A 27,735-nucleotide genomic window follows, 5' to 3' on the forward strand; every position below is an offset into this window, starting at 1 on the left:
ACTTTCTAGGTCTTAAACATAAGTGAAAGGGTTAGTGTCCATAAAGACAGGGCCCAATCCCATTTTTCACACAGAATCAGGCCCTAATGCTTCATATACTCCTAGTTCAGTAGTATTTTCATCTGTTTTTAACTGGCAGGAGATAAACCTCTAAGACACTTTCAGATATGTACCTTTAGCTTTCTAGCAGGCTGGATTAGGGCTTGAAAAACCTCATTTTCGTATGTTTCCAATGTCAACTGGAATATAAAAAAATGTTTGTAGGATGGTGCCTACAGGTAGGCTCCACAATATTTTTTAAACACCCAGTTGGTCTCACAGTATCACATAAATCACTATTTGCATTTGCACCTAGAAGCCTCAACTAAGACCAGGAACTCACAGTGCTAGACACTGTACGTACATGCACACACACAACGCACGCAGAGCAGAGCCCTTGGCCTGGAGAGTTTCTAATGTAACTAAACAAGAGAGAAAGGATGGAACAAAGGAAGCACTGTCCCCATCTTCCAGAGGCCTTGAGCCAGAAAGATTAAGTTATCTGGTCAAGTTCACACTGTCTTGGTTCTGCCATACAACAGACTGTAGATCTCTCAAGTCCCAGTTCAGTGCTTTACTCCACAACCACTCTTCCTAAAAAACCCATATTGGCTTCTAAAGTTAAGCACAGCAGGTAAAAGAGCTTTTAAAATCCATGCATGTCTCTACATTGCAAGGTTTTAAGCAAGTACCAGCACCTGTAGCCAGATATTGCAATAAGGTCAAATTCCATTTTCTACATGTTGTAATGCCTATCTGATTAGAAAAAGATAGTGCGTTAACCCTCTGTTGGAGATTGTTGAGTAGTGTCAGCATGTTCAAGTCCCAATAGTGGCAACTGTTTGCCTTATTCTCTTTGATACAGCCACTCTCTTTGAAATAGATTCCTGTGATATGTGTTTGGCATTGCAAGTGTGAACCAGGCCAGACCTCTGATCAGGCTCCCCTGGTTTGTTTTTCTGCTTGATATATTCAGAGGACAACTACGATAAATAGATGTCATAATGTAATGATGGAGGTGTTCAAAGGAAAATTGATAAGAGGATACACCAGTAACTCAAAGATATTTTTATCCTATAAGTAACTCTGATGATACTTGTTCACCTGTTTTTCTGAGTGTTAAAACTAGCATATTTTAATTAATGTCCTAAAGCTTATTAACAAAAGGCAAGATATTCAAACAGCAGATCTAATTTAAACAAAGTGCATTTTTTCCCTCATGAACATTAACAGCTAAATAATATTAGCCTTTGAACCAAATAAGGGACATGGCTGATTTGAGAGCACAGTAGCAGTATATGGTAAAAGTTGGATTAAAAATAACAATCTCTCACACTTTGGGATGGTGACTGGTGAATATGGGGAAGTTGGCAATTAACAGACAGTTAATGGAGAACCTTTTGGAGAAACCATGGAGTGTAGGGTGCAGAGGTGTGTCAACAGCTTGGGTGGGGTGTGAGTGACTTGTATAAGAAGGCTGGATAGAGGAGTCACAGTGGTAGATTGGAGGGGGAAGAAGGAGAAGCAAGAGTATATGCCTGGGAGGATCCCTGCCGGCATAAATAGAATGAAAAAAGGAAATGGGAGGCACACCAAAAGTTATCTTTATTAAGTTCTAAGTAATGACCTTTGTCACGATGGCTTTCAAAACAGCTAGAAGAAACACTTTACAAAATAAAGAAAAAGTCATCGTTTTTTGGCATGGAGGCAAATTTGAATTTTGCACTGAACACTGTAATGAGGGACAGATAATAGGTGTGAACTGAAACTAATTGGTGTTTCAGATCATTGAGCTGCTTCAAAAACCATTTGTGATGAAGACTGTAGAAGTTGTCTCTTTTCAATGCCTAATTAAACACATTTCCGTCCTGAATGAGAGAAAAAAAATGTATTGTCATTTGCTGCTCAGCACTCAACCAAGTGATTTAAGTGAACAGTCAGTGCAAAGATTTAGATTTTGTGTAGTAAAGTCTCTTTCTGATTAGTCTAATGTAGTGGCACTTCTGAATTACACACATATTGGAAAGGGTCCTTAGCAAATGTAATCAAAGTTGTTGGAAAGCATTGTATATTACAAAGGAAAGGTGGAGGTAATAACAGATTTATAGCTGGGTTGTTTTCAAAACTGAATGATCAGTTTGGGTGCCAGTATCCTGTTTCTGGTGCTTAAAATTGGCATGTACCTTTGCTACACTTCTATACTGAAATGTAAGCATCCACATATGTGGACAGTATCAGTAGTACACAGTATTAAGATGATTTGAGGACGAGTTCTCCCTAATAGAAATATCCATTCAAAAGTCTGAGAAGAAGCAACTGACTACAACTCCTATAAAATAAATCGAACAACTTGACACATGAGATCCATTTTTTATTATGAAGCAGTTTTTACTGACTTCGTTGGCTGCGAAACAACAGAGCTACAACACCACTGCATACAGAGTAAACATTGTCTGCGGCAGGTGGAGGTAGTGCCACAGTATATACAAATGCCAATCTGTGCTTTGTAACCTGCGGACAATCTAGTGCTTAAAATCCTAGCATATGCAGAAAAAAAGAGAAGCAAGGCTAACAACTTTGTCTGCATTTGAAAATACCCTACGAGATTCGAAACATGTCCTACCATATTGTCTCCTCCTTTAAAAAGAGGAGGAAGGAAAAGGGATTATTGTATTTAAATTTAGATCCATCATATTATTTTAAAACAGATATTTTACAAATAAAATCTTATTCCTTCTTGCAAATGTTTACTTTCAAATGCAGGCGTGGCAGAGCATTGATCCTTTTTGGTACCAGGGACTCCAGTAATCCAAGCACTGGCCTTCACCCATCACCCAGCTAAGGGTAAACTAATCTTCTGCAGCACTGCCTGAGGATTGAAGTAGGCAAGTCTTCTAGTATTTAAAATGGTGGAGAGAGGGAGAGGGGGAAAAATACCATCAACATTTTCAGACTAGTGATATTTTGGTCCAAATCTGCTAATTGTCTTGAAATTCCTACAAACCCAGTGGGGAAAAAATCAGTCAGATGCCCAGATAGTTCAGATTTGACAGTCATGGCATGCTAGGGAATATAGTAGAATCCAACAGAGTTGATAAAGTCTGGCATGTCACCGATAACATCACCAACATCTGGATCAAACTCAGCGTTTCCTTCCTCACTGAATAAAAGTAGAGACCAGATATAACCACTTTCTATTTAGCCCATCCAATTGAATAATCAGCAGCCACAGCACTTTGTCATCTAGGTGATTTATCAGCATTGACTAATTAATTCTCACAATTGGCACAACAAACTTGCATTGGATTTTTTTTTAAAAGTATTAACAGATATGGAAACTGAGTCATGGATAGTATGAGAATGGCCGAAGGCCCCAAACAGAGTCAATCTAAAAACAAGATTAGGACTAAAGAATCCTAGCTTCCAGTCCTGCACTCAGATCACTAGACAGCACCTCTCAGCCCACCAGTCTTTTAGAGTGCTGTCTCAGTTGTCACTACAACTCCACTAATACTTCAAAACTATCACCAGTATTAATTCAGATATTCAGGTGAGATCATTTCAACTATGTTCATGCCTTTATGTTAATTTTTTACAAATATTCTAGCAGCAATATTTTGAGAGAGTGAATTTTGAGGAAGGAATTTTCTCTCAAGTGTGGCTATGTAAGGGCCATCCAGAATTGCCCACTCAGTGGTGTGCGGGGCAGGTATTGAGTTGTTCCCTTCTAGCAGCAACATTAAAAAAGGAGTGGAGAAAGACAGGGAGTAGGTGGAAATATAGTGATGGAGGAAATCTTGAACTAGTTTTTGCTTGCTGCACTATTTTGAAATTCCACAAAGTGTTCTGACCACTTCTAAGATGTGAATTATATTTGGAAATAAATCTTTAAATGAAAATGAGCATTTCTTAGCTGTCCACTTTGGCCGACATATTTCTGAAAAGCGATCATCACTTGTGAGGGTAACAACATGGGGCCTAATGGAATGTACTGCAATCTAATTTCCATCTTGCTTTAATGCTGGTTTAATAATCAAAAGAACTTTACTCTTTAAACATTTAACATTTTGCTTAAATTCAAACATTAATTATTAGTGAGATTTTAATCTGAAAAAGTATAGCAGTAGCTGTACCTCTAATTCCACTCTAACCTTGCATTCACCTTGCAACTATCCTATAGAGAAGCTTGAAGTAATTTGTAACAGTCTGATTTCTAAAGAACACTACGTGCAAGTCCAGAGAATGTGACTTACTATTGTCCATAGGTGAATGAGTCATGCCAATTTGTTTAGGTAGGGGATAGGGATGGCTATTAAATGGCAATGTATGAAGGTTTTTTTTTTAAAGCAACTAATTTTTTAATGCTTATAGAATTTGTTCAGGACTTTAAAATGGAGGGTGCAAGTTAATCAATGGTGTGCTATTAAAAATTATAAATTTTCCTCTTCAAAAATGAGAAGTTTCTTTTTAATTATTGACTGAAATCTCCAACACCCATCACCTATGATACATGGTAAGTTATTGTCAAAAGATGACCAGAATGCAGTGCCACTAAATATTTCATCTTAATCATAATATGTGCTGCAAAAGGTTTGAACTTTATATCAAGCTTTGAAATGGCTTTTGATAAACCACATACTGGGTTCTCTCTCTCTCTCTCTCTTTCTTTCTCTCTCTCCTTTTTCATGTGGTACATTAGCTTTCACAAGGAGCCAGGGTCAAAGCTAGCATTTAAAATCAGGCTTCTCTTTTTTTGTCATTTGTTGTTGATAATAAGAAGGTACAGATATTTTTTAAATGAGAGCTGATTAGATGCAATCTCAGTTTAATTTCAGTTTTAAAAAAAGACCCCAGAGGCCTGGATGTTAAAAAAATAATAATTGAGTTGATTACTTTAATGAGGTGTGGTTCTACTTCCACTAACTTCAAGGGTACTTTTACCATGTTGAGCACTCTTGAAAATTTCACCCTGCACATTCAGCAAGTGCACACCTGAAACAGCTATAGTACCCAAGACAGTTGCATTAGTTGGCAAAACTTGCATTAAGCACCACATACATAAGACTCCTGTAATGATCACTTTAAGTGATCCCTGTCTGATTCTTATTTAAACCCAGTCAGTTTTTGCTAGGCACAGGGGCACTGGCTCAACTGTATTTCCCCATCTGAAACACACCTGAAGTGTTGAGTCTCTCCCTGTACAGGTTTACTCAGTCAGTTACATGGAACAACCAGGCACTTTCTGCGTGCTTTTTTTGTTTTGAGGGAAGCCATAAAATAAGAGGATAACAGAGATGAATATTTCAACAAAAGTGTAATTTAGGCAATGGCATATACTAAGAATGGTGAGCCTGTGGTGGTGGGTATACTGGTATATATAGGCCCTGATCCTATTCCCATTGAAGTTAATGGCAAAACTCTTATGGACAGCAATTATGGTCTGTAGGAGTGTGCTCGGCGGTGGAGGTTAAAGGACAGTTTGAGAACAGTTTGAGGACAGAATGATGCCAAGTTCATAGGCAAATGGGAAGTCTGAGTCATGGAGGGGAGAAAAGCTGGAAAACCCCAAGGGAATTACAAAGTCTGTCTTTGAGACACTTATCAGTGGAGCTGAGAAGCCACATATTTACTTGATCAAGGCAGGGGGAAAAAGGATGGAAGGGATTTCAAAATGTATATGAGGATCAACTAATATGTGTACAGCTGCTGTAATCAGGCTTTGTAAACTTGTGTGCCTTTAAATTGTAAACATTTGAAGTTAGGAACTTTGTTTGTCCTGCACACTTTACTCATTGTACTGGGCTGTGAAAATCTACTGCACTATATAAACAAATTGAGTTTTCTCTATTTGTTTGGGGGTGCTTCCCTGTTTGTCCCAGCTTCTCAAAGGAGGACCATGCATTCTCCTGATGCCAGGTCCACTGAAACTACTGTGTGTACTCTGTCTCCCTCTATTCCCACCAGAACTGCTAGGAAAATCATCCCTTTGCAGCATGGCCTACCACTTCCAGGATCAGAGGGTAGCCGTGTTAGTCTGGATCTGTAAAAGCAGCAAAGAATCCTGTGGCACCTTATAGACTAACAGACGTTTTGGAGCATGAGCTTTCGTGGGTGAATACCCGCTTCCTCAGATGCATGTAATGGAAATATCCAGGGGCAGGTATATATATGTGTGCTAGCAAGCAAGCTAGAGATAACGAGGTCAGTTCAATCAGGGAGGATGAGGCCCTGTTCTAGCAGTTGAGGTGTGAAAACCAAGAGAGGAGAAACTGGTTCTGTAATTGGCAAGCCATTCACAGTCTTTGTTCAATCCTGAGCTGATGGTGTCAAATTTGCAGATGAACTGAAGCTCAGCAGTTTCTCTTTGAAGTCTGGTCCTGAAGTTTTTTTGCTGCAGGATGGCCACCTTAAGGTCTGCTATAGTGTGGCCAGGGAGGTTGAAGTGCTCTCCTACAGGTTTTTGTATATTGCCATTCCTAATGTCTGATTTGTGTCCATTTATCCTTTTCCGTAGAGACTGTCCAGTTTGGCCGATGTACATAGCAGAGGGGCATTGCTGGCATATGATGGCGTATATTACATTGGTGGATGTGCAGGTGAATGAACCAGTGATGGTGTGGCTGATCTGGTTAGGTCCTGTGATGGTGTCGCTGGTGTAGATATGTGGGCAGAGTTGGCATCGAGGTTTGTTGCATGGATTGGTTCCTGAGCTAGAGTTATTATGGTGTGGTGTGCAGTTACTGGTGAGAATATGTTTCAGGTTGGCAGGTTGTCTGTGGGCAAGGATTGGCCTGCCACCCAAGGCCTGTGAAAGTGTGGGATCATTGTCCAGGATGGGTTGTAGATCCTTGATGATGCGTTGGAGGGGTTTTAGCTGGGGGCTGTATGTGATGGCCAGTGGAGTCCTGTTGGTTTCTCTCTTCCAGGATCCTTCCAGGATGGGAGGGATAGCTCAGTGATTTGAGCATTGGCTTGCTAAACCCAGAACTGTGAGTTCAATCCTTGAAGGGGCCATTTAGGGATCTGGGGCAAAAATCTCATGGGGATTGGTCCTGCTTTGAGCAGGGGGTTGGACTAGATGACCTCCTGAGGTCCCTTCCAACCCTGATATTCTATGATAAAGGGCAGCACTGCAGGGGGTAGTGTTGTGTTGTGATGCTAGGAGAAGGAAACTGGAGATAGGGAGAAAGTGGGCTTGCTAGAGAGATTCAGGACAGACTGATGAAGGGGAAGTCTGGGACTGATTGGGATTCTAAACAGGGCAGAGAGAAAAGAAGTGGAGTCCTCACTCGGCTGACAAAAACCTTCATAAAATCCATATGCTAGAGTTTCCAGCTGCCCAGAAGAGTGTACGATGTCCTACATCTCTTTAAGGATTGTAGCTTACTCCTCCTGTAAGGACCAGCTCCATTCCACAGGAGTGCGTAGAGCCATGGCCTCACCTGCTCCCTGCTGGGTAGTATGGAGGGAACAGGCCTTGCTCTCCTCATAGCACAGGGGTCGAAGTTTAGCACAGCCCTTACATAGGCCGCAAAATGTGGGAGAAGATGTCATACATCAATGGTTCTCAAACTAGGGCCGTTGGTTGGCCAGGGAAAGCCCCTGGCGGGCCAGGCCAGTTCGTTTACATGCCGCATCCACAGGTTCGGCCGATCGTGGCTCCCACTGGCCGCAGGTCACTGCTGCAGGCCAATGGGGGCTATGGCAAGCAGCACAGGCCGAGAGATGTGCTGGCCGCCATTCCTGAAGCTCCCATTGGCCTGGAGCAGTGAACAGCGGCCAGTGGACGCCGTGATCGGCTGAACCTGTGGACGCGGCAGGTAAAAAAACTGGCCCGGCTCGCCAGGAGCTTTCCCTGAACAAGCGGCAGCCCTAGTTTGAGAACCACTGTCCTACACCATCTGCTTCCCTGCAACTCACTCTAAAGCCTCTTTAGAGGGGTGTAGCTCTGTTTAAAGTGACCAACACAGTATTTTTTAGCCACTGATCATGTGCCCTTTTTTTCTTCTTAAGAAAGCTTGAAAGTTAGGTCAGTGCATCCACCTTAGGCCCAGACTGAATTTGGGCTTGTAATAACATTAATCATATTATATGAATTTGGTACTAGTTCATTTAAATGACTGTAAACTATTACAATGCAGTGTTGCTGTAGCCGTGTTGGTCCCATGATGAGAAAGACAAGGGTGGGTGAGGTAATATTTTTTATTGAACCAACTTCTATTGGTGGAAGATATTATCTCACCCACCTTTTCCCTCTATTTATAATGTAATCTAGTGCTTAAGAAAACAGTTAAAGTGAGTGTGTATTTCAGTGGGGGGAGTTTACCATCTGAGCAACAGCTCCAAAAGAGTAAATCCCGATCTTGGGAACCTTACTCATGTGAGTAACTGTCACTCATGCCAGTAGCTCCATTGCCTTCTTTGGGGCTATTTGCGTGTGTAGGAGTAAAAAGATTAGGCCCTAAAGTAACACAATGAGAATGGGATGAGGTGGGGAGCAACATATTTTCTTTTGCATATACAGAACACAGCACAAAAACCTTTCATGAGAACTTAAAGCAAGGAAATGCACCATGCATTGCAATGCATCACTAAAAGAAAAAAAAAAATGTCATCACTCCAGTGGTATTGATTAAAACAATAAGGACTTCCTGGTGCCAACAGTCAGAACAAATGTGTGAGTAGTGGTGAAGTGGTATTACCATATTGTTGAGGCTTTCACAGGAAAATTCCAAATAAGCTGAAGGAGTCCTGTCAATATTTGTATTAGGAAACATGCTGCTGCCTGATTCTAAGATACTTTAGAAAAAAAAGTCTTAAGAAACTTTATAACAATAAAAAAGATATACTCAGAGTTTGGCGTGCTCATTCTCATGGTAATGTTACAGCACTGATCTCTCATTGTTAGCACTTGGTCTACATTTCTGTCAGCTCCAGTCAATGAAAGGCACAGCTGCTGAAGCCACATATTGTGTAGGCAGCATGCCTTTGTGTTGTGCAGCTGTGAAGTTCTCAGGTCCACAATAGCAAGCCAGCATACACTAAATTAGGAAAGATTATTGTTTCATTTATTGACTATACAATTTTAAAACAGCAAGTATATTATTTGTTTCACGTTTTATTTGTCAAGGTCACTTTTAGCAAAAGCTGGGCACATGGACACAAATATAAGGCAGCTGTACCTCCAGCCATCCCAGGAGGAAGAAAATTACAAATGTTATTGAAATGAAATTGGACTATGGGTTGCTTTCATGAAGCACAGTCTCCCACCTGCCTTCTCCCAGCCACTCATTTGTGAAAGTCTTGGTGCACTTTTCTTTCAGTCTTGCTAGGTCCAAGTTGCTTCCCCAGGAAAGTATTTACCCAGTTGTACAATTTGTTCTGAGAATGTCCACAAAGGATATTTCACAGTAAAAGTGAAAACAAGTGAGTTCAATTTTTGATCTCAGTTTACCGAATGCTTCTTTCACTAAGCGACCTATAGAAAAGGGAAGACATCAGTTTCAGTTGGAAGCAAATATCAGTTCTGTATACAAAAAGGAGGAAAAGAAGAGGCAAGAAAATCCAGTTAACATTTTAGGATATAGTAATATTTGAATAAAACCGTTTTTCTGCCATTTATTCAGATGTGAAGGAACTCAGTGAATAATAATAGATGCTGTCAAATATATTTATATTTAAGAAGGTCTTTATGTAAAACTTTTTTTTTTAAATCGGGACTGATTTTTCTCCAAGAGAATTCTACCATCTCCTAGCAACCAACAAGATGATCTTTTTGAACAGAGGCTGCATGAGTACCTAATCTTTATGTGGAAGCATTTGCAAATTTCACAGTTAGAACTCTCACAAATTCAAACCGTGTTGTTAGTTCATCCAAGAGCTACGCTAGCTACCACTCTATATCTTACTAACCTATTGAGGTTTTTATAACGGTATTAATTATTGTAATATCTGAACACCTCCCCAGGAGTTAAAAACTAAATCTATAAATGATCCATGGCCTCATTTTTCTCCCTACTTTCCCAGGTAGTGAGAAGAATTATTTTGTTATTTAGTTTTAATTTCCTTCTCTCTCTTCCGCCATCTCCTTGCTTTGCCTTCATGTCTCCTCACCTTCTTTTTCCTCTTCAATTTCTTCTCCTTTGCTGTTTTTAGTTGTATTAAACCAAGCCTAAGAAGTGTGTGTTTCACTTCATTCTAAAGACCATGATGTTAGTGGTCCTTCTACTCTTCAGGCAATGACTTTCACATGAAAGCACTATCTTCTGCTCTCCTGAGCTTTTCACTTGACGTTGATAACTTTATAGTTCATGAAGGAACATAGCTGCTAAAGAAGATAGTTATATTTGAGGGCTAATTTCATGTAAGGCCTTATCTTTGACCTTGACCCTGATAGTTTATGGCAAATGCTGGGGTGATGTGCACTCAGTGGCTAATGCTAGTGAGGAGATAAACTGCTGTATTCTGGACTAAAATAACATTTTAAAAGGATCATATGCTCATACTTGGGTAGAGTAATTTGCAATAATTTGGCTTGGAGGTCATGAAGGCTTCAAATTACTATAGCCAAGCTATTACTTAATAAGAACAGCAGCAACAAGGAGTCCAAATGAACCTCAAAGCTGCTGATTAATTTGAAGATCTGACAGCAGACTCTCTCAGTAGAGGGTGGTATGATGGTGGGAACCTGGTCCTAAAACTTTCTCTCTTTCCATTTACACTACCTTCATTTTGTCCAATTTCCACTTCAGCCAACTGCCCTGCATATAAGTGGTGAAACTGGCCAGATTTTGGGATAGTTGGGAGACAGCGTGCTAGAGGCAAATGAAGTGTAAAGTTTGTATATCATCTCAATAGGCAAAATAGGAAAAATGATGATTTCTTCACAGCTGTGTTTAGTCAATTCCTCCCCAGGACACCCTCACCATAGATAAGAAAAGATGAACTTCTAAGAAAGAAGAAAATATAGAGAAACAGTGGACATAAAACTTTCCTTCAGAAAGTTCTTACAGCAATTAAAGCATAGCTAAATATTCAGCACTAGCAAGCCTTAGTGCAGTTCTATTGTTATATTTAACGAATCCATAGGGAGAAAAAGGCATGATGACAAATAGTCCCTTTGTGAAGTTACAATGTGTTCCTCTGATCCCCATTTATTCTCTTCCATTGTATTATTGATCCTGTACAAAAACGATGCTTTAGATTCATAGTCTGAAAATAAGTACATTTTTCACTTGCACTTGACCCAAAATTTAGCTGGAAACAACAAAGCTGCTTCTGGACTCTTCTTTTGTGATGCTTTTTTACAGGAAGAAGTGCACATTTCTTAGTCTGTGTTCCAAATTTGGGAACATATAGATTCCATCCCCTTTAGAAGTGAACTTTCCTTTCCTTCTAGATAACATTAATAAAATTCTTCTCTATCTTTCCCTACCCCCTCAATCTAATTTTTCACAATCACAGACTGCTTTGTAAATTAGTTGCCTTTGATCCAGTCTCTCAGCAGGCAGACTACATGCTTTTTCCATCTACACACATTTGGACATCCTTTGCTAGGGTTTTCTAGAGCCATTTTTCAAAGAAAACAATTGGATCTTCTCTTTGGGCTGAGCAACAATAGGTAGTCTGTGGCCCCTTGTTTGTTTATGTGCTAAGTCCAAGCAGTTCTAAAATAGTTCATTAGTGTGATATTTATTGTTGTTGCATGATTTAGGGTTTTCCAGGCTGTCAAAATTTGATTCCATTTTCTCCCCTCAGCTTCCATTGTTAACTATTAATTTTTTTAATTGTTTGCATTCAGAGTTACTGGATCATATTTTTGATATTTCCCTGTGACTTTATCATTAATGGTTTGTAGCAACAGGGCATCCAATTGAGGGATTGCTGCTTTGTTCATGGAATACCTTGAGAGTATGTGCCATCGAGTGTCCTGGTTTTGGGCACAGCAAGCTTAGCACTAAAAACATCTTGATATACTAATTTGGTTGTAGATTTTGGCATTATGTGTTGCTGCTTGATGGCAAGGGTGTCAGAAACCAAGACGTGGAAGGTCAGGTCTAGTGATTGGAGCAGTGGCAGCCAGAGCCAGAGGTCAAAGCCAGAGTCAGAAGTCCAGAGTAGAGTTGGCACAAAGCAACGACAAGGCTGGAAGTGAAGCTGGAGCAAGATCAGAGCTGGAGCAGGCTAAGGCCTGTGGACTCTGTTACCACTATGAGGCAGGGGAAAATTCCAAGCCAGGAAGTGACAGCTCCTGGCACATGCTCCTGGCACATGGATTGGCTGGAGCCTAGCACAAGAATGACTGATCACAGCATATGGCTTAATCAGGTTCTAGTTCAGGGATGACTCATCATCTCACAATGGTCTGTCCCCTAAAAAAGGAGAGGTGAAATCTTCACACTAAACAGTAAATGGTAGCAAATCTCTTTGAAAACTTGACTGATAACATTTAAGCACGGAACCTAATCTTGCCTTACTAGGATGATTCATTAATATTATCGGAAGCCCATTCACCGTATGAATTATAGAATAATAAATCTGTGAGAATAATTTGCAGTGAATAATTTTACTTGAAAAACGTACTTGATAAATTAAACTTTCCTGCTTGTGGAATATCGATGACAAATCTTTCAAAGTATTTGTGTTTTTTTAATTCACTCAGCTGATTTTTTTTAACTCTGTGGATTGATAACAGTTTGAAATATTTAGTACTCAACATTTAAAATCAAGAAGTATTGGTTATTTCTGATTGGGCCTAAGTCACCTGCTATTTCTTCTGTTCCCTGATTGGTTCAAAGCTATCATCTTTCCATTGACTGCAGTGGTCTTTGGATCAGATTCATAATCAGGATAATGGCTTGTGGTAGAAAATGGGGCTTTACTTCTTTTAGGAAAAGGTACAGCACAGGAAGAACTTGCAGATAAATAGGATTAGGCAATTTTAGACCATTTTAGAGATTTCCCTTTATAGGTCACATAAGCCTTAAATGTAATTATAAATAAAATAAAAAGTAATTATCCTAGAAAAAAATTAATACTGTAAGGTTTATGGCCTGAGTGAAGAAATTAAATTTTATGTATTTACCCTTCTATCCCCTATATGACATATCTTGCTTTTGATTTCTCTGCAGGACCCACTTATAAATTGATAATGTATAAGGCATAGGCCAGTAGGCATGAGTGATTTGAATGATTTCTCCTATTTGTTAATATATTAGTTCCCCCTACAAATATTTGAAATCTCCTAGCTGTGCATAAAGCTAGGCTATATAACTGTGCATTCCTGTCTCTGTTGCACTCATCTTCCTCCCCCAATTCATCCGTTACAGCCACTTGTTGCATCAAGTTAGACTATAAGCTTGTTAGGACAAGGACTGTCCTTTACTACTCTGTGTTTCTACAAAACCCAGAACAATGGAACTGACTGGAACATCTGAGTTGTATAGAAATACAAATGATAAATATTTAGATATCACTGTAGTATCTGAATATGATAATATCCACTCAATGTGCATGAAAACATCCGACTCAATGTGCAGCAGCAGTTAAAAAACCCTAACAGAATATTAAGAGCCATGAGAAAATGGCTAGGTACTAAGACAGAAAATATCACGACACTATATAAATCCATGATACGCCCACACCTTGAATATTGAATGCAGTTCTGGTCACCTCATCTCAAAAAAATACTATTAGATTTGGAAAAGGTACAGAGAAGGGCAACAAAAATGACTAAGGGTATGGAACAGCTTCCATACGAGGAGAGACAGAAGACTGAGACTTAGCTTGGAAAAGAAACAACTAAGAGGGGATATGATACAGGTCTGTTCAATCATGAGTGGTGTGGAGAAAGTAAATAAGAAGTGTTATTTACTCCTTCACATCACACAAGAATCAGGGGGTCATTCAGTGAAATTAAGAGGCAGCAGATTTAAAACAAACAAAAAGAAGTACTACACAATGCACAGTCTACCTGTGGAACTCCTTGCTTGGGAATGTTGTGAAGGCTAGAGGTGTAAATGGGTTCCAGAAAGAATGAAAAGTTCCATCAATGGCTGTTAGCCAAGATCATCAGAGATGCAACCCCATGCTTTGGATGTCTCCACTTCTGACTGCCAGAAGCTGGGAATAGATAAAAGGTGATGGATCACTTGATGATTGCCTTATTCTATTCATTCCCCTTGAAATAGGGTGACCAGATGAGAGGAAGAAAATTTTGGGACACATGAGGGGTGGTGGGGGGTCGCCAGTAGAGCAAAAACAAAAACAAAAATGGAGTACCGTGAAATATTGAGACAAATTGCTTCCCGATCAAACATCAGTTGGCACGCGGGACAAACACCTAAATATCGGGACGGTCCCAATTTTATTGAAACGTCTGGTCACCCTACCTTGAAGTACCTGGCATTGGCCACTGTTTGAAGACAGGACACTGGACTAGATGGACCATTGGTCTGACCCAATATGGCCATCCTTATGTTCTTATATTTTCTCTCATAAAGTTTGCACAAAACAACTGCATGTGAATGATATGGTGCTTGTGGCAAAGAGTGCAGTGAGATTCTTGTCTAGCTCAATTAAGTTCCCTTTATCAGGGCCCTGATATGGGGTTTCATGAATTCTGCCACTCTTACGTCCAGCAGTGTCCCATCCTGTTTTAAAACGTAACATTTCCTGTATAAATACTTGAGTTTGCAAGCTTAATATTCACTTCCTATGAATGCGTGTAAAAATTGATCAGAAAACTGTGGAAATGAACACAAAACCATGAGCAGAACTCAATTCTTCTATAAATTCAAGCAAATTCCCACAGAAATTTTGGGAGGCATTAATACTTTACACTATTATACTAAAACTGCCTGAAATCCAAGGATCTCAAGGTACTTTTCAAAACATTAATTAAGTAATCCTTGTAACAAATCTATGTGGTAGGTAAGAGAGAACATGCTTCTGGGCAAGATCATATAGGAATTCACAGTAGAAGAACTGGGACTAGAAGTAAGATCTCTTTATTCCTGTTCAACATTATAATCAATCAATCAATCAATCAATCAATCTCTCTCTCTCTCTCTCTCTCTCTCTCTTTCTTCCTATTGAAATAAACCTCTCTGCTTTCACAACATCAGAAATGTAAAAGTGTCAAATATTTCAAAGAGTGAACATGCAGGCAAGACTGCACAAGTCCAATTTTAAGAGATGTGGCAATTATTTTATTTGACCTTGCTGTGAAGTATTTTCAGGTTCTACTGAATGACCTTGCCTCCCTGTGCCGCCTCCCCCTCCTCCCCGGCAACAATTCTTCCCTTGCCATTAGATGTGCATGTTTGAAAAAGCAAATATCCAAGAGTCTGTTTCTAAAGGGGCATCAGAATTCCCTTCTGAGAAAACTTTTCTTGTGGAAGGGAAGTTAACATGCATTTCCCCACATAACCCAACAAACAAGGTACAGTACATTACTGCTGGCCCTCTTATTGACTTAAAGGGCACTTTTAGAGAGATATCTTGCTTTCAAAACCCAGAGGTTAAAATAAGAAGTATTAGGAGAGAAAGGAAGTAGCTCCACTTTCCTCTGCTAAAAGCAAAAGCCGAGCTCTCCCTGGCAGGAATAGGCAGTCTGCCCCCACATCTCCCTTGCCTCCTGGGCTGCTATGGTGAAAGCTCCCCCTCCCCCCCCAGCCCCCGGTTTCAATTGACTTTATCCATGCAAGCCCTCTGTCCTTACTTGCTGTAAATCTCCTAGCTAATGCATTTTAGGTACGGCAAATATGCAAATTCCACCAGAGAGAAAGAGATTCTTTGTACCAAAAAGTTAAATTCCCACACGCTTAAGCCTCTGAGCTAACATTTAAGGTGAGAGGATGGATGGTGCAGTAGTTTGGTCACTAGTCTAGGGCTTGAGAGACCAGCATTCAATTCTCTGCTCTTGTAGGCTTCCTGTGTCACTTTGGGCAATTCACTTAGACCAGTGGTGGGCAACCTATGGCCCACGGGCCCTACACAGCCTGTCAGGGTGATCTGCTGGCAGGCTGGGAGACAGTTTGTTTACATTGACTGTCTGCAGGCATGGCTGCCCATAGCTATCAGTGGCTGCGGTTCACTGTTCCCGGCCACTGGGAGCTGCAGGAAGCCATGGGCTGCAGGGATGTGCTGGCCACTGCTTGCCGCAGCTCTTGTTGGCTGGGAATGGTGAATTGTGGTCAGTGGGAGCTGTGGACAGTCAGTGTAAACAAACTGTCTTGTGGACAGTCAGTGGATTACCCTGACAGGCTGTGGGTTGAGCATCACTGAGTTAAACTGAGGCACAGAGAGTCTGACACCTGTAAAGTGAGGTTAATGCTACAGTGGTATTGTGAAGATAAATACATTAAAGATTGAGGTGCTCAGATACAAGGGTAATGGGGGCAATTTAAGACAGTCAATGTACCATTAGTCAACTAGTCTTTCTAATCAAATGTTTCAAAACATAGGAACATAGAACTGGAAGGGACTTCCTGGGTCTTCAAGTCCAGACCCCTGCTGGTGCAGGCATCCCTTGCATGTAATTCCATTAATAAACTTATCAAGTGCCATGTTAAAACTCATTAAGTCACTTGCCTCCAATCCTTCTATTAGGAGGTTGTTCCAGAGCCTCACTATAATGATTCTAGACTGTTTTCTAATTTCCAGTTGGAATTTATTCACAGTCACAGTTTAAACAGCCTTCAAATTTCAAATTAATGGATGCAACTTAAAATAAGACAAAATTCACAATAATGTAATAATTAAATAAATAAAAATACTGCCCTTCAGAGATTTTTTTTTTCAAGTGAGACAGGCATGTGGTCTAGTGTATTGATCTTTAGGTCTGGGCCAAATACTACTGAATGACCTTAAGAAAAGACAATAGCATCTGTGTCCTGATCTGTGAAATGGAGGTATAGGAAGCAAGTATCGCTCTCATGGGATGTTGAGGACTTAGTTTCTACAGCACTTTGAAAATTAGAAAAGGAATCAAGGGTTATGCTTTTCCAAAGTGCATCACTTTCATTGAATTTCAGAGATGTAGGAACACAAGTGTTACAGAGCCATGCAATCAGACTAGAGCCATTCTGCTAGTGCAGGGCAAGATTGTTCAGTCAGGGTCACCAGGATATTATTCATATTATTGGATCTGGTTTTAAAAAAATACCTTTTTTTACGCAACTGGAGATTTTAAAAGTTTTGGGGGGTTTGTTTTTAAAATGTCACAGTTTTTTTTTTTGACAAAAACAAAAACAACCCACCAAAAACTATTTTTTTAAATTTTTGTTATCTGGCTTCCCCTCCTCCACACCTTTCCAGAAACAAACAACAAGAGGGGGGAAAGAGAGATAATGAGAAAAACAAAATAAAAACTGGAAATGTTTTGGTTTCTGTTTTTCCCCTCAAATAACTGAAGATCTCTCAAAGAAACAATTATTTTGTGAAAAATTCATTTTGGAAAATAAAAGGCTACTTCCTGTCAAAATGTTTTTTGATGGAAAGTTACTGCATTGTTTAGAGGCCACAACAGAGATCAACTTCCCATTGTTCTAGGCACTGTATATGCACTTAATAAGAGACAGTCCTTGCTCCAAAGAGTTTTCAATCTAAAGGTATCCTAATAAAAAAGGCAGAAAACTGGGAGAGAAAGAAAGTGCAATCCCTATTACAGACAGGGAACTGAGGCACAAGAAAATTAAATCACTTGCCCAATGTCATAGGGAGTGTATGACAAAGCTGAGAATTGAATTCACTGTCCTAACCATAGAAGTCCTAGTCACTCAAATTACTCCACTTGTAGCATGTTGCCCAATTCCCCCATTCAGCTCAATGCCATATGGCAGGCAAATAGGAATGGCAAATTGGAATTTTGGAGGGAAATTTATGGGAGGGAGTTCGGGACCTCTTTCTAGATGCAGTTTTATACCGAGTACCATGATAGCCAGTAATGGATATATCAATGGTTGTGACCTGTAGCAAATATACACATTTTAAAAAAGAAAATAGATTGCATCAAAGTAACTCAATATATATATTTTTAAGATTACAGATTTGGTCCATAAATGGCATTTTGATTAAGAAACTAGAATGATACAAAATCAACATGGCACTTGTGAAATGGATTACAAACAGGATAACTGATAGGTCTCAAAATGTAATTGTAAACAGGGAATCATCAAGCAAATGGATTTCTAGTGAGGTACTGCAGGGATCTCTTCTTGGCCCTACGCTAGTTAACATTTTCATCAATGAATGGGAAGGAAATAAAGTCATCACATTTTAGATAATGGGGGAGCGGTAAATAGCAAAGAGAACAGGTCAATGATAAAGAGTGATCTGGATGGTTTGGTAAGCTGGGTGCAAACAACTAAGATATGCTCTAGTTCAGGGAAGCCCTATGATCTGTATTACACAGCAGGTCAGAGTAGATATCACAGTGGTCCCTTATGACTTTAAAATGTCTGCATCTACTGTGTTCAGGTAAGATTTAAATAGGGAGGAACCAGGTTGTCAGTAAACCAATCCATAATTAATTTATTTATGGTTAGAAGAGGGATATTCTCCCCCATTTGAAATGTATGGTCTTATATTCCTTTCCTATCTCTCCCTCCTTACTCCTATGCTCTGTGTTTGAATTCTCTGTTTTCCTTATCCTTACTGTGGCTCCCTCATTTTTCTTTTTTCACCCTTTACATTTTCCTTTACTGGGCTCAATTTCCCCTCCACCCTTTTTAAATCTCTCATTTCTTTCCTTCCCCCTTCCTGTGGATTTATCTGCTTAACCAACTTTTTTCTGCTGTGTTTGTCACAGTAAAAGTATTTATCCCAGGAAAACGGAGTTTGGGTTGGAGGGAAGAAACTTGTCTGCTATTAGGAAACCCTGACTGTGTGTAAGACATTGGAGAACATGTTTAAGAAGAGGATAGCCTGGGAAAAGAATTTCCCAAGTAATTCTACAAGGATTAATGATATCTTGGGTTATCTTATTTTTTTGGGGGGTGGGATGGGGAGGTCAACACAAATTTTTTAGCTGATGAAGTTCACCCTCTGACATTCTACTGTGTACATTCCCTCTTGTGTGCTGATTTAACAGAGCTGAAAATAATTTACAAAAAAGGTGCACCTTGCATAATTTTTCCATGCAAGTTTGTAAAAATCAAGCATATGAAAGTACTGTCATTCCTTGCAGTTGAGGATTTTTGACAGTTGTGTACTTTTTAAAGAACCTTTCACAAACAATGGTGCATCTCATCTGAAGTCCGTAAACAAAGCTATTACACTTCTTATCTCTACTTAAGTGAATTACTGTACAGCAAGGAAGGAGTCAGTATTTTTTTAACAGCTTTACTTTTCCTGTTTACTCCTTCTCTACTGTTCTTTAGTCTCACTGGCAAGAGATAGAGGGAGCCTTTGGAAAGTCCTTGGAACATGGGGATTGCAAAACAAAGTTTTGGTGACATGAGAACTCAGCAAATGACAGTCTGAGAACTGAGATCAGAAGTCTGAGAAAACACTTGTGCCTGGAAGGAAACAGGGCCTCAGGAAGGATATAGCAAGGCTAGGCCTAGCAAAGTGCATTGTGTCTAAAACTGCACAGCAGATATGACTTAAGTCATGTCTTTGCTTTTAAATGGCTAAGTGTGGTAATGTTTTGTGTGTTGCTTTTGTTTTCAGGAAGCAGGGGTTTTTGGATCTTTTCTGTTCATTTATTATCTATTCCTCCAAGGATCAGACTTCATGTGAATTTCTGAGTTCCCTCATTTCCAGCTGAGGGTTTGAGTATGCCAGCATCCCACAGAGAATGCACAGCACATTATGGATTCAGGAGCAGGAAGATGAACTGACATGCTTTAAAAATAATTAAAACAAAAAAAGTTAAGGTGATACATTTATTGGTAAAATACACAGGCAGAATGCTTTCACATCTTCTGAATTATACTGCTTCCAGGCATATGTCCCGACAAAAACTACGGAACAGTAACTGCTACTCCACTGCCATTACACAACTGTACACCTTCTCCCCCAGTTCCAGACACATCCATAAGTACTGCAGGATATCTGTGTGCACACATGAGTATATCTGGCCTCCCAGTGCATTACTCCAAATTCCATCTTTCACAGTGGTCCATGTATCTTATCCTGAGGTACTTCTGCCTGAGTGCTGCTGCAGAGTACTCAGAGGGAATATGGCTAGTGTGACAGTGGGGTACAGGAGTCTGGGAGAGGGCAAATATAGTTATAATCTATTTCTCCTTTTCCACTACACTCCCCGCATTTGAAGGGGAAAAAAATTGAACAGCTTTATTTATAAATTTCATGGAATTCCTGCATTACAGGAACAATATATTCTTAAGCACTCCATGCATTTGAGATTTACCTCGATCTGGCCCATTTATTTTAATTTGGGTCTGTCAGTGGAAAAAAAGAAGTAATTAAACTTGTGACTAGCATAGAGAAACATTTTATGTTCTAACACTGTAGCTTGATACCCAGTAGTTTCTATTTCTTCTTCTTGTCAGATCAAAGTCTCTCAAGTACTATAACTCAGCCATGCTTTGATTAATTACTTCACACAATAAATTTGAAAATTACAGTTCTAATGTGATTTATGTAATTTCTAACTTCAATCAGGCTTTTTCTCTCCAAACTCCATTCACGAAGCCAGTCAGCTCATACCCTGGAAAAATATTTTTTGAAAAATAATGTAACTATACTTTGTGCTTAGCAAAGTGATATAAACAGGGATTTCCAGTAACAGTATCTTATGTGTACAATGGAACAATAATTGTTTATATTGCATTCACAGCCCTTATGATCCTAGTCAGGGTCTGGGCCCCATTGTGGTAAGTGTTATACAAAATATAGTTAGATATGTTCCTTTTCCTGAAGATCTTCCAATTTGCCTTATCTAAACTGGAAGTTTGCACCAGTTAGTCTTCAGTGTAACTGTTCTGGGGCAACCCTTAATGTTGACAGACAAAGCTGATATTTGCACCTATTAAGCTTAGACACTCTAGTAAACTTCACTGTTGCAAACAGTGAAGGCTGCCATCAGGACCCTCTCCATCAGGGACTGTAATTAAAGTAAATCGCCTCTGTGGTCAAAGCCTAATATATATGTAACATTGACAGATGCTAGTCATCAGCAGGCAGGATCAAACCTGGGACTTTTGGTGCCAAATGCATGAGCTAAAAGCTGCATAGCTGTTAGCTAAGGCTGTAGCAGGCTTATAAATTTCTATGGGGTTGGTGCCACTCCATGGGACAGCGTACCACATCTAGGAGGTGTGTGGGTTACATATACATTTGTGATTCTACTGTACTCATGACATCTTTTTGTTCAGTGTACTTGCAAGACTCATTAAGCTCTAATATCTGATTAGAGATATTGTGTTCAGAGAAGTAATGATATAAAGTTAATTTCTCTCAGTACTAGTACCTGACTTGCTTGACTCTGGCTGTTCAATTAGAGTAGCCATCATGGGTGGTGGGTTAAGCCCCCTTTGGGGAGGTTAGCCCCAGTCCTACCTCTTCTTCCCCCCTTCCCTATGGCTGGAGCCCCAAGACACTGTCCCCTTTGGCCAGAGCCCTGAGACCTCCTCCCCACCTGCCCATGAGAGGTGTAGTACAAGAAACTGCTACCTGTAGGAATTTGCTACCTGTAGCAGTTGCTCATATGTAAGGGGTTGTAAAAAACTGCTATCTGATGTAGCAAATTCCTACAGATAGTATTTCTTGCACTACACCAGAGCCCCCAGAGTTGGGTTGTCAACCCTCCAGGGTTGGCCTGGAGTTATCTGGAATTGGCATAGATCTCCTGATGACTACTGAAAGCAATCCAGGAGATTTTAATAGGATATTTTAAGAAAAGGACATTGTCATGTTGGAAAAAACAATCTCCCAGAATAGCTTCAGTCAGAGTTGGCAACCCTGCCCCAGACCCTCCCTGCTCCTCCCCAGCTGGACCGTTTTCCCCTCCCCAACCCCCTGCCTGGAGAAGCCCTGATTCAGCCAAAGCCGTGCCATGCCTCCCCTCCCCAGACCCCAAGACGCTTTGAGAAAAACATATTTCTGCTCTACTCTGGAAGAAGCTTTTGATATGCCCCATGCAGGTTCCAGGGGGACTGTGGAGGCGGTATTTTCTACTCAGCTTCCTGAGTTCATGAGTAATTTCCCTGGAGTCCAGTGAGATTACTGACGAACCTGAGAAGGTGAATAGCATATGTTGCCTCTTCAGTTGCCCCAGAACCTTCATCGGGCATAATAAATCAAAAACTTCCTCCCCAAACCCCACAACCGGTGGTCCAACAGCCGTGGCAGCGCCAAGGAAGTCCGAGGCTCTCCCGGCCTATAAGACCCGCCACCTATGATAGCCACTCCCATCTTGAAAGTTCCTGGGGTCTGGCTGTTCTTTTGATTCTTATCCATCCACGTAACTATCTTGATTGTGCTCTGTCTTGGTTTCCAGCTCCAGTTTTAAATTGACCCTATCTTTCTGATTCTGATACTGGACAGTGGTAATTAGAGCTGTGTGAAAGATTTGTCAAGAAACATTAGTCAAGGAAATTTGCCTGTTTCTTGAGTTCATGAAACTGCTCTGAAATTTCAGCATTGTTGCTAATTTTTCACGTGTGCAAAAACTTAGTTTCCATATGATATATTTTCCTTTGTATTTTTTTGTAATTGAAAAATACTACTTTTACATAACTTCACACATACAAATTTCTGAAGTGATAGAGATTTATAGCTGCTTCTTCCTTAAAGACTGCATAGTATAGTTTGGTGAATTGACTGCATGGCTGGGAGCCATGACATATCAATTTGATGCCTGAGTTTAATAATATAGTATTTTGCACATATATAGCACTTGGAAAACGTTATTTAGATTTTCAAAAGTCTCCTATTCAGTGCTCTGACTCAACGCCACTAAAAGGTAGATAAATATCATGGCCTCCATTTTTCTGACCTAGCTCTCATACATACAGTGTCAGTGGTCAGAAAATGGGTCCACATGTCTGATATGAAATATCTTTCCTCTGCATCTCAAGGGCACCAGCAAATTCCCATTGAAGTTATTGGGTTGTTTTCCTTTGTAACAGGCCCCAGGTCAACAAATGAGAATGCTGGTAAACCATATGCCAGCTTTGCCTTAAGTAATAGAATCATGGGGTGGGGCCCCAATGAGGTATAGGTGGGGTAACTGAAGTAGAGAGGTTTATTTTTACATGGAGAACACTGGAGTCTATTGAATTGGGACTGGAACTTGAGAAAAACTGTGTTCTTACATAGCAATAAGGCACTACAGGGTGTGCATTAGTATGATATCAGAGCCTCTGAGGTATTGCTGAGAACCTGAATGTGATGGCCTTGAGCCACCTAACAAGTGCATAATAGACTACTGCCATTGTAGAATACATCAAAATAAAGTGTACAGTCCAGGGACCGGCTTATTGCTTATTAAACGTGACTCACTAATCTTACATTTCATTTTCTTACCTTTTTAAAAAAGCATTTTGTGGAGGTCTTTCTCTGAAAAGTATCCTTGTAAAATAACAGTAAAAAAGATAATACCTTTTTCTAGACTATTTGGAATATATTTCTGTGTTTCCCCTCTAACTCTATCTCACTCTTATAACATTGCCTGCTCTAGCTGGACCTATTTGCCCTCCATCTCATAGTCTCAGTAGCATGGCTGACTTTTAATCAGCAGGTTGAGGCCCAATTTAATTCACTCCCTCCGCCACTTCTTTTTATTAATCATTTATTAAGAAATGATGACTTTACTTAAACAAAGACAAAATATTAAAGTAAAATATATAAAAATCAGAATAAAGAATGTATCACAATTGTTGTTCTAGAAAGAGATCTCCTAAACTCTGGTGGAAAGAAAAAAATTGGCACATTTCTGTGTTCTAATATTAACTCAGGGGTTGGCAACCTTTGGCACGCGGCTCACCAGAGTAAGCAGTCTGGAGGGCCAGACCAGTTTGTTTACCTGCCCCCAGCACATCCCTCGCCTGCACCGCTTCCTGCTGCCCCCATTGACCTGGGATGGCGAATCTCAGCCAGTGGGAGCCATGATCGGCTGAACCTGCCAACACGGCAGGTAAACAAACTGGCTCGGCCCTCCAGGGTGCTTACCCTGGCGAGCTGCGTGCCAGAGTTTGATGATCCCTGTATTAACTCATAGACTCATAGACTCTAGGACTGGAAGGGACCTCGAGAGGTCATCGAGTCCAGTCCCCTGCCCTCATGGCAGGACCAAATACTGTCTAGACCATCCCTGATAGACATTTATCTAACCTACTCTTAAATATCTCCAGCGATGGAGATTCCACAACTTCCCTAGGCAATCTATTCCAGTGTTTAACTACCCTGACAGTTAGGAACTTTTTCCTAATGTCCAACCTAAATCTCCCTTGCTGCAGTTTAAGCCCATTGCTTCTTGTTCTATCATTGGAGGCTAAGGTGAACAAGTTTTCTCCCTCCTCCTGATGACACCCTTTTAGATACCTGAAAACTGCTATCAGGTCCCCTCTCAGTCTTCTCTTTTCCAAACTAAACAAACCCAATTCCTTCAGCCTTCCTTCATAGGTCATGTTCTCAAGACCTTTAATCATTCTTGTTGCTCTTCTCTGGACCCTCTCCAATTTCTCCACATCTTTCTTGAAATTCGGTGCCCAGAACTGGACACAATACTCCAGTTGAGGCCTAACCAGCGCAGAGTAAAGCGGAAGAATGACTTCTCGTGTCTTGTTTACAACACACCTGTTAATGCATCCCAGAATCATGTTTGCTTTTTTTTGCAACAGTATCACACTGTTCACTCATATTAAGCTTGTGGTCCACTATGACCCCTAGATCTCTTTCTGCCATACTCCTTCCTAGACAGTCTCTTCCCATTCTGTATGTGTGAAACTGATTGTTCTTCCTAAGTGGAGCACTTTGCATTTATCTTTATTGAACTTCATCCTGTTTACCTCAGACCATTTCTCCAATTTGTCCAGATCATTTTGAATTTTGACCCTGTCCTCCAAAGCAGTTGCAATCCCTCCCAGTTTGGTATCGTCCGCAAACTTAATAAGCGTACTTTCTATGCCAATATCTAAGTCGTTGATGAAGATATTGAACAGAACCGGTCCCAAAACAGACCCCTGCGGAACCCCACTTGTTATACCTTTCCAGCAGGATTGGGAGCCATTAACAACTACTCTCTGAGTACGGTTATCCAGCCAGTTATGCACCCACCTTATAGTAGCCCCATCTAAATTGTACTTTCCCAGCTTATCTATAAGAATATCATGCGAAACTGTATCAAATGCCTTACTAAAGTCTAGGTATATCACATCCACCGCTTCTCCCTTATCCACAAGGCTCGTTATCCTATCAAAGAACTCTATCAGATTAGTTTGACATGATTTGTTCTTTACAAATCCATGCTGGCTATTCCCTATCACCTTACCACCTTCCAAGTGTTTGCAGATGATTTCTTTGATTACCTGCTCCATTATCTTCCCTGGCACAGAAGTTAAACTAACTGGTCTGTAGTTTCCTGGGTTGTTTTTATTTCCCTTTTTATAGATGGGCACTATATTTGCCCCCTTCCAGTCTTCTGGAATCTCCCCCGTCTCCCATGATTTCCCAAAGATAATAGCTAGAGGCTCAGATACCTCCTCTATTAACTCCTTGAGTATTCTAGGATGCATTTCATCAGGCCCTGGTGACTTGCAGGCATCTAACTTTTCTAAGTGATTTTTTACTTGCTCTTTCCTTATTTTCTCTTCTAAACCTACCCTCTTCCCGTAAGCATTCACTATACTAGACATTCCTTCAGACTTCTCAGTGAAGACCGAAACAAAGAAGTCATTAAGCATCTCTGCCATTTCCAAGTCTCCCGTTACTGTTACCCCCTCCTCATTGAGCAGTGGGCCTACCCTGTCCTTAGTCTTCCTCTTGCTTCTAATGTATTGATAAAAAGTCTTCTTGTTTCCCTTTATTCCCATAGCTAGTTTGAGTTCATTTTGGGCCTTTGCTTTTCTAATCTTGCCTCTGCATTCCTGTGTTATTTGCCTATATTCATCCTTCGTGATCTGACCTAGTTTCCATTTTTTATATGACACCTTTTTATTTTGTAGGTCACGCAAGATCTCAAGGGTAAGCCAAGGTGGTCTTTTGCCACATTTTCTATCTTTCCTAACCATCGGAATAACTTGCTTTTGGGCCCTTAATAGCGTCCCTTTGAAAAACTGCCAACTTTCCTCAGTTGTTTTTTCCCTCAGTCTTAATTCCCATGGGACCTTGCCTATCAGCTCTCTGAGCTTACCAAAATCCGCCTTCCTGAAATCCATTGTCTCTATTCTGCTGTACTCCTTTCTACCCCTTCCTTAGAATTGCAAATTCTATGATTTCATGATCACTTTCACCCAAGCTTCCTTCTACTTTTAAATTCTCAACAAGTTCCTCCCTATTGGTTAAAATCAAGTCTAGAACAGCTTCCCCCCTAGTAGCTTTTTCAACTTTCTGAAATAAAAAGTTGTCTGCAATGCAGTCCAGAAACTTATTGGATAGTCTGTGCCCCGCGGTGTTATTTTCTCAACATATATCTGGATAGTTGAAGTCCCCCATCACCACCAAATCTTGGGCTTTGGATGATTTTGTTAGTTGTTTGAAAAAAGCCTCATCCACCTCTTCCGCCTGATTAGGTGGCCTGTAGTAGGCTCCCAGCACGACATCACCTGTGTTTTTTACCCCTTTTAGCCTAACCCAGAGACTCTCCACCCTTCCGTCTCCTATGTCCATCTCCACCTCAGTCCAAGTGTGTACATTTTTAATATATAAGGCAACACCTCCTCCCTTTTTCCCCTGTCTATCCTTCCTGAGCAAACTATACCCATCCACACCAACATTCCAGTCGTGTGTATTATCCCACCAAGTTTCAGTAATGCCAATAATGTCATAGTTGTATTTATTTATTAGCACTTTCAGTTCTTCCTGCTTATTACCCATACTTCTTGCATTTGTATAAAGGCATCTAAGATACTGGTTTGATCTTGCCTCCTAGCTTTGCCCTGACCCTCCTTCCTCTCTGCCATTATAGCCCGTGCTCCCTCCTGTTTCCAATCCATCTCCCAGGTCTTGTTCCCCACTTACCTGTGGGCTTTGCTCACCTGTCCCTGTCGAACCTAGTTTAAAGCCCTCCTTACTAGGTTAGCCAGTCTGTGCGCAAATAAGGCCTTTCCCCGCTTCGAAAGGTGAACGCCATCTGTTCCTAGCAGTCCTTCCTCAGATAGCATCCCGTGGTCGAGGAAGCCAAAGCCCTCCTGGTGACACCATCTTCGCAGCCAGGCATTCACCTCCACGATGCATCTGTTTCTGCCCGGACCCCTACCTTCAACAGGAAGAATCGAAGAGAATACCACCTGCGCTCCAAACTCCTTAACCCGTACTCCCAGAGCCCTGTAGTCACTCTTGATCTGCTCAGCGTCACACCTCGCAGTATCATTTGTGCCCACATGGATGAGTAGCATGGGATAGTAGTAATTATTCCTGCATGAAGGAATAATTGTGGCTCAAATTGGCATAGGAATAATGATGGTTCTAAGAATGCTTATGCTTAATTTGACACATTGTGAATAGTCTGAAGTCAATGGGACTACAGACAGTACATAAAGTTAAGCATACACATACCAGTAGGTC

This window comes from Gopherus evgoodei, chromosome 1 (assembly GCF_007399415.2).
Source record: "Gopherus evgoodei ecotype Sinaloan lineage chromosome 1, rGopEvg1_v1.p, whole genome shotgun sequence".
In the NCBI taxonomy this organism is placed as follows: Eukaryota; Metazoa; Chordata; order Testudines; family Testudinidae; genus Gopherus; species Gopherus evgoodei.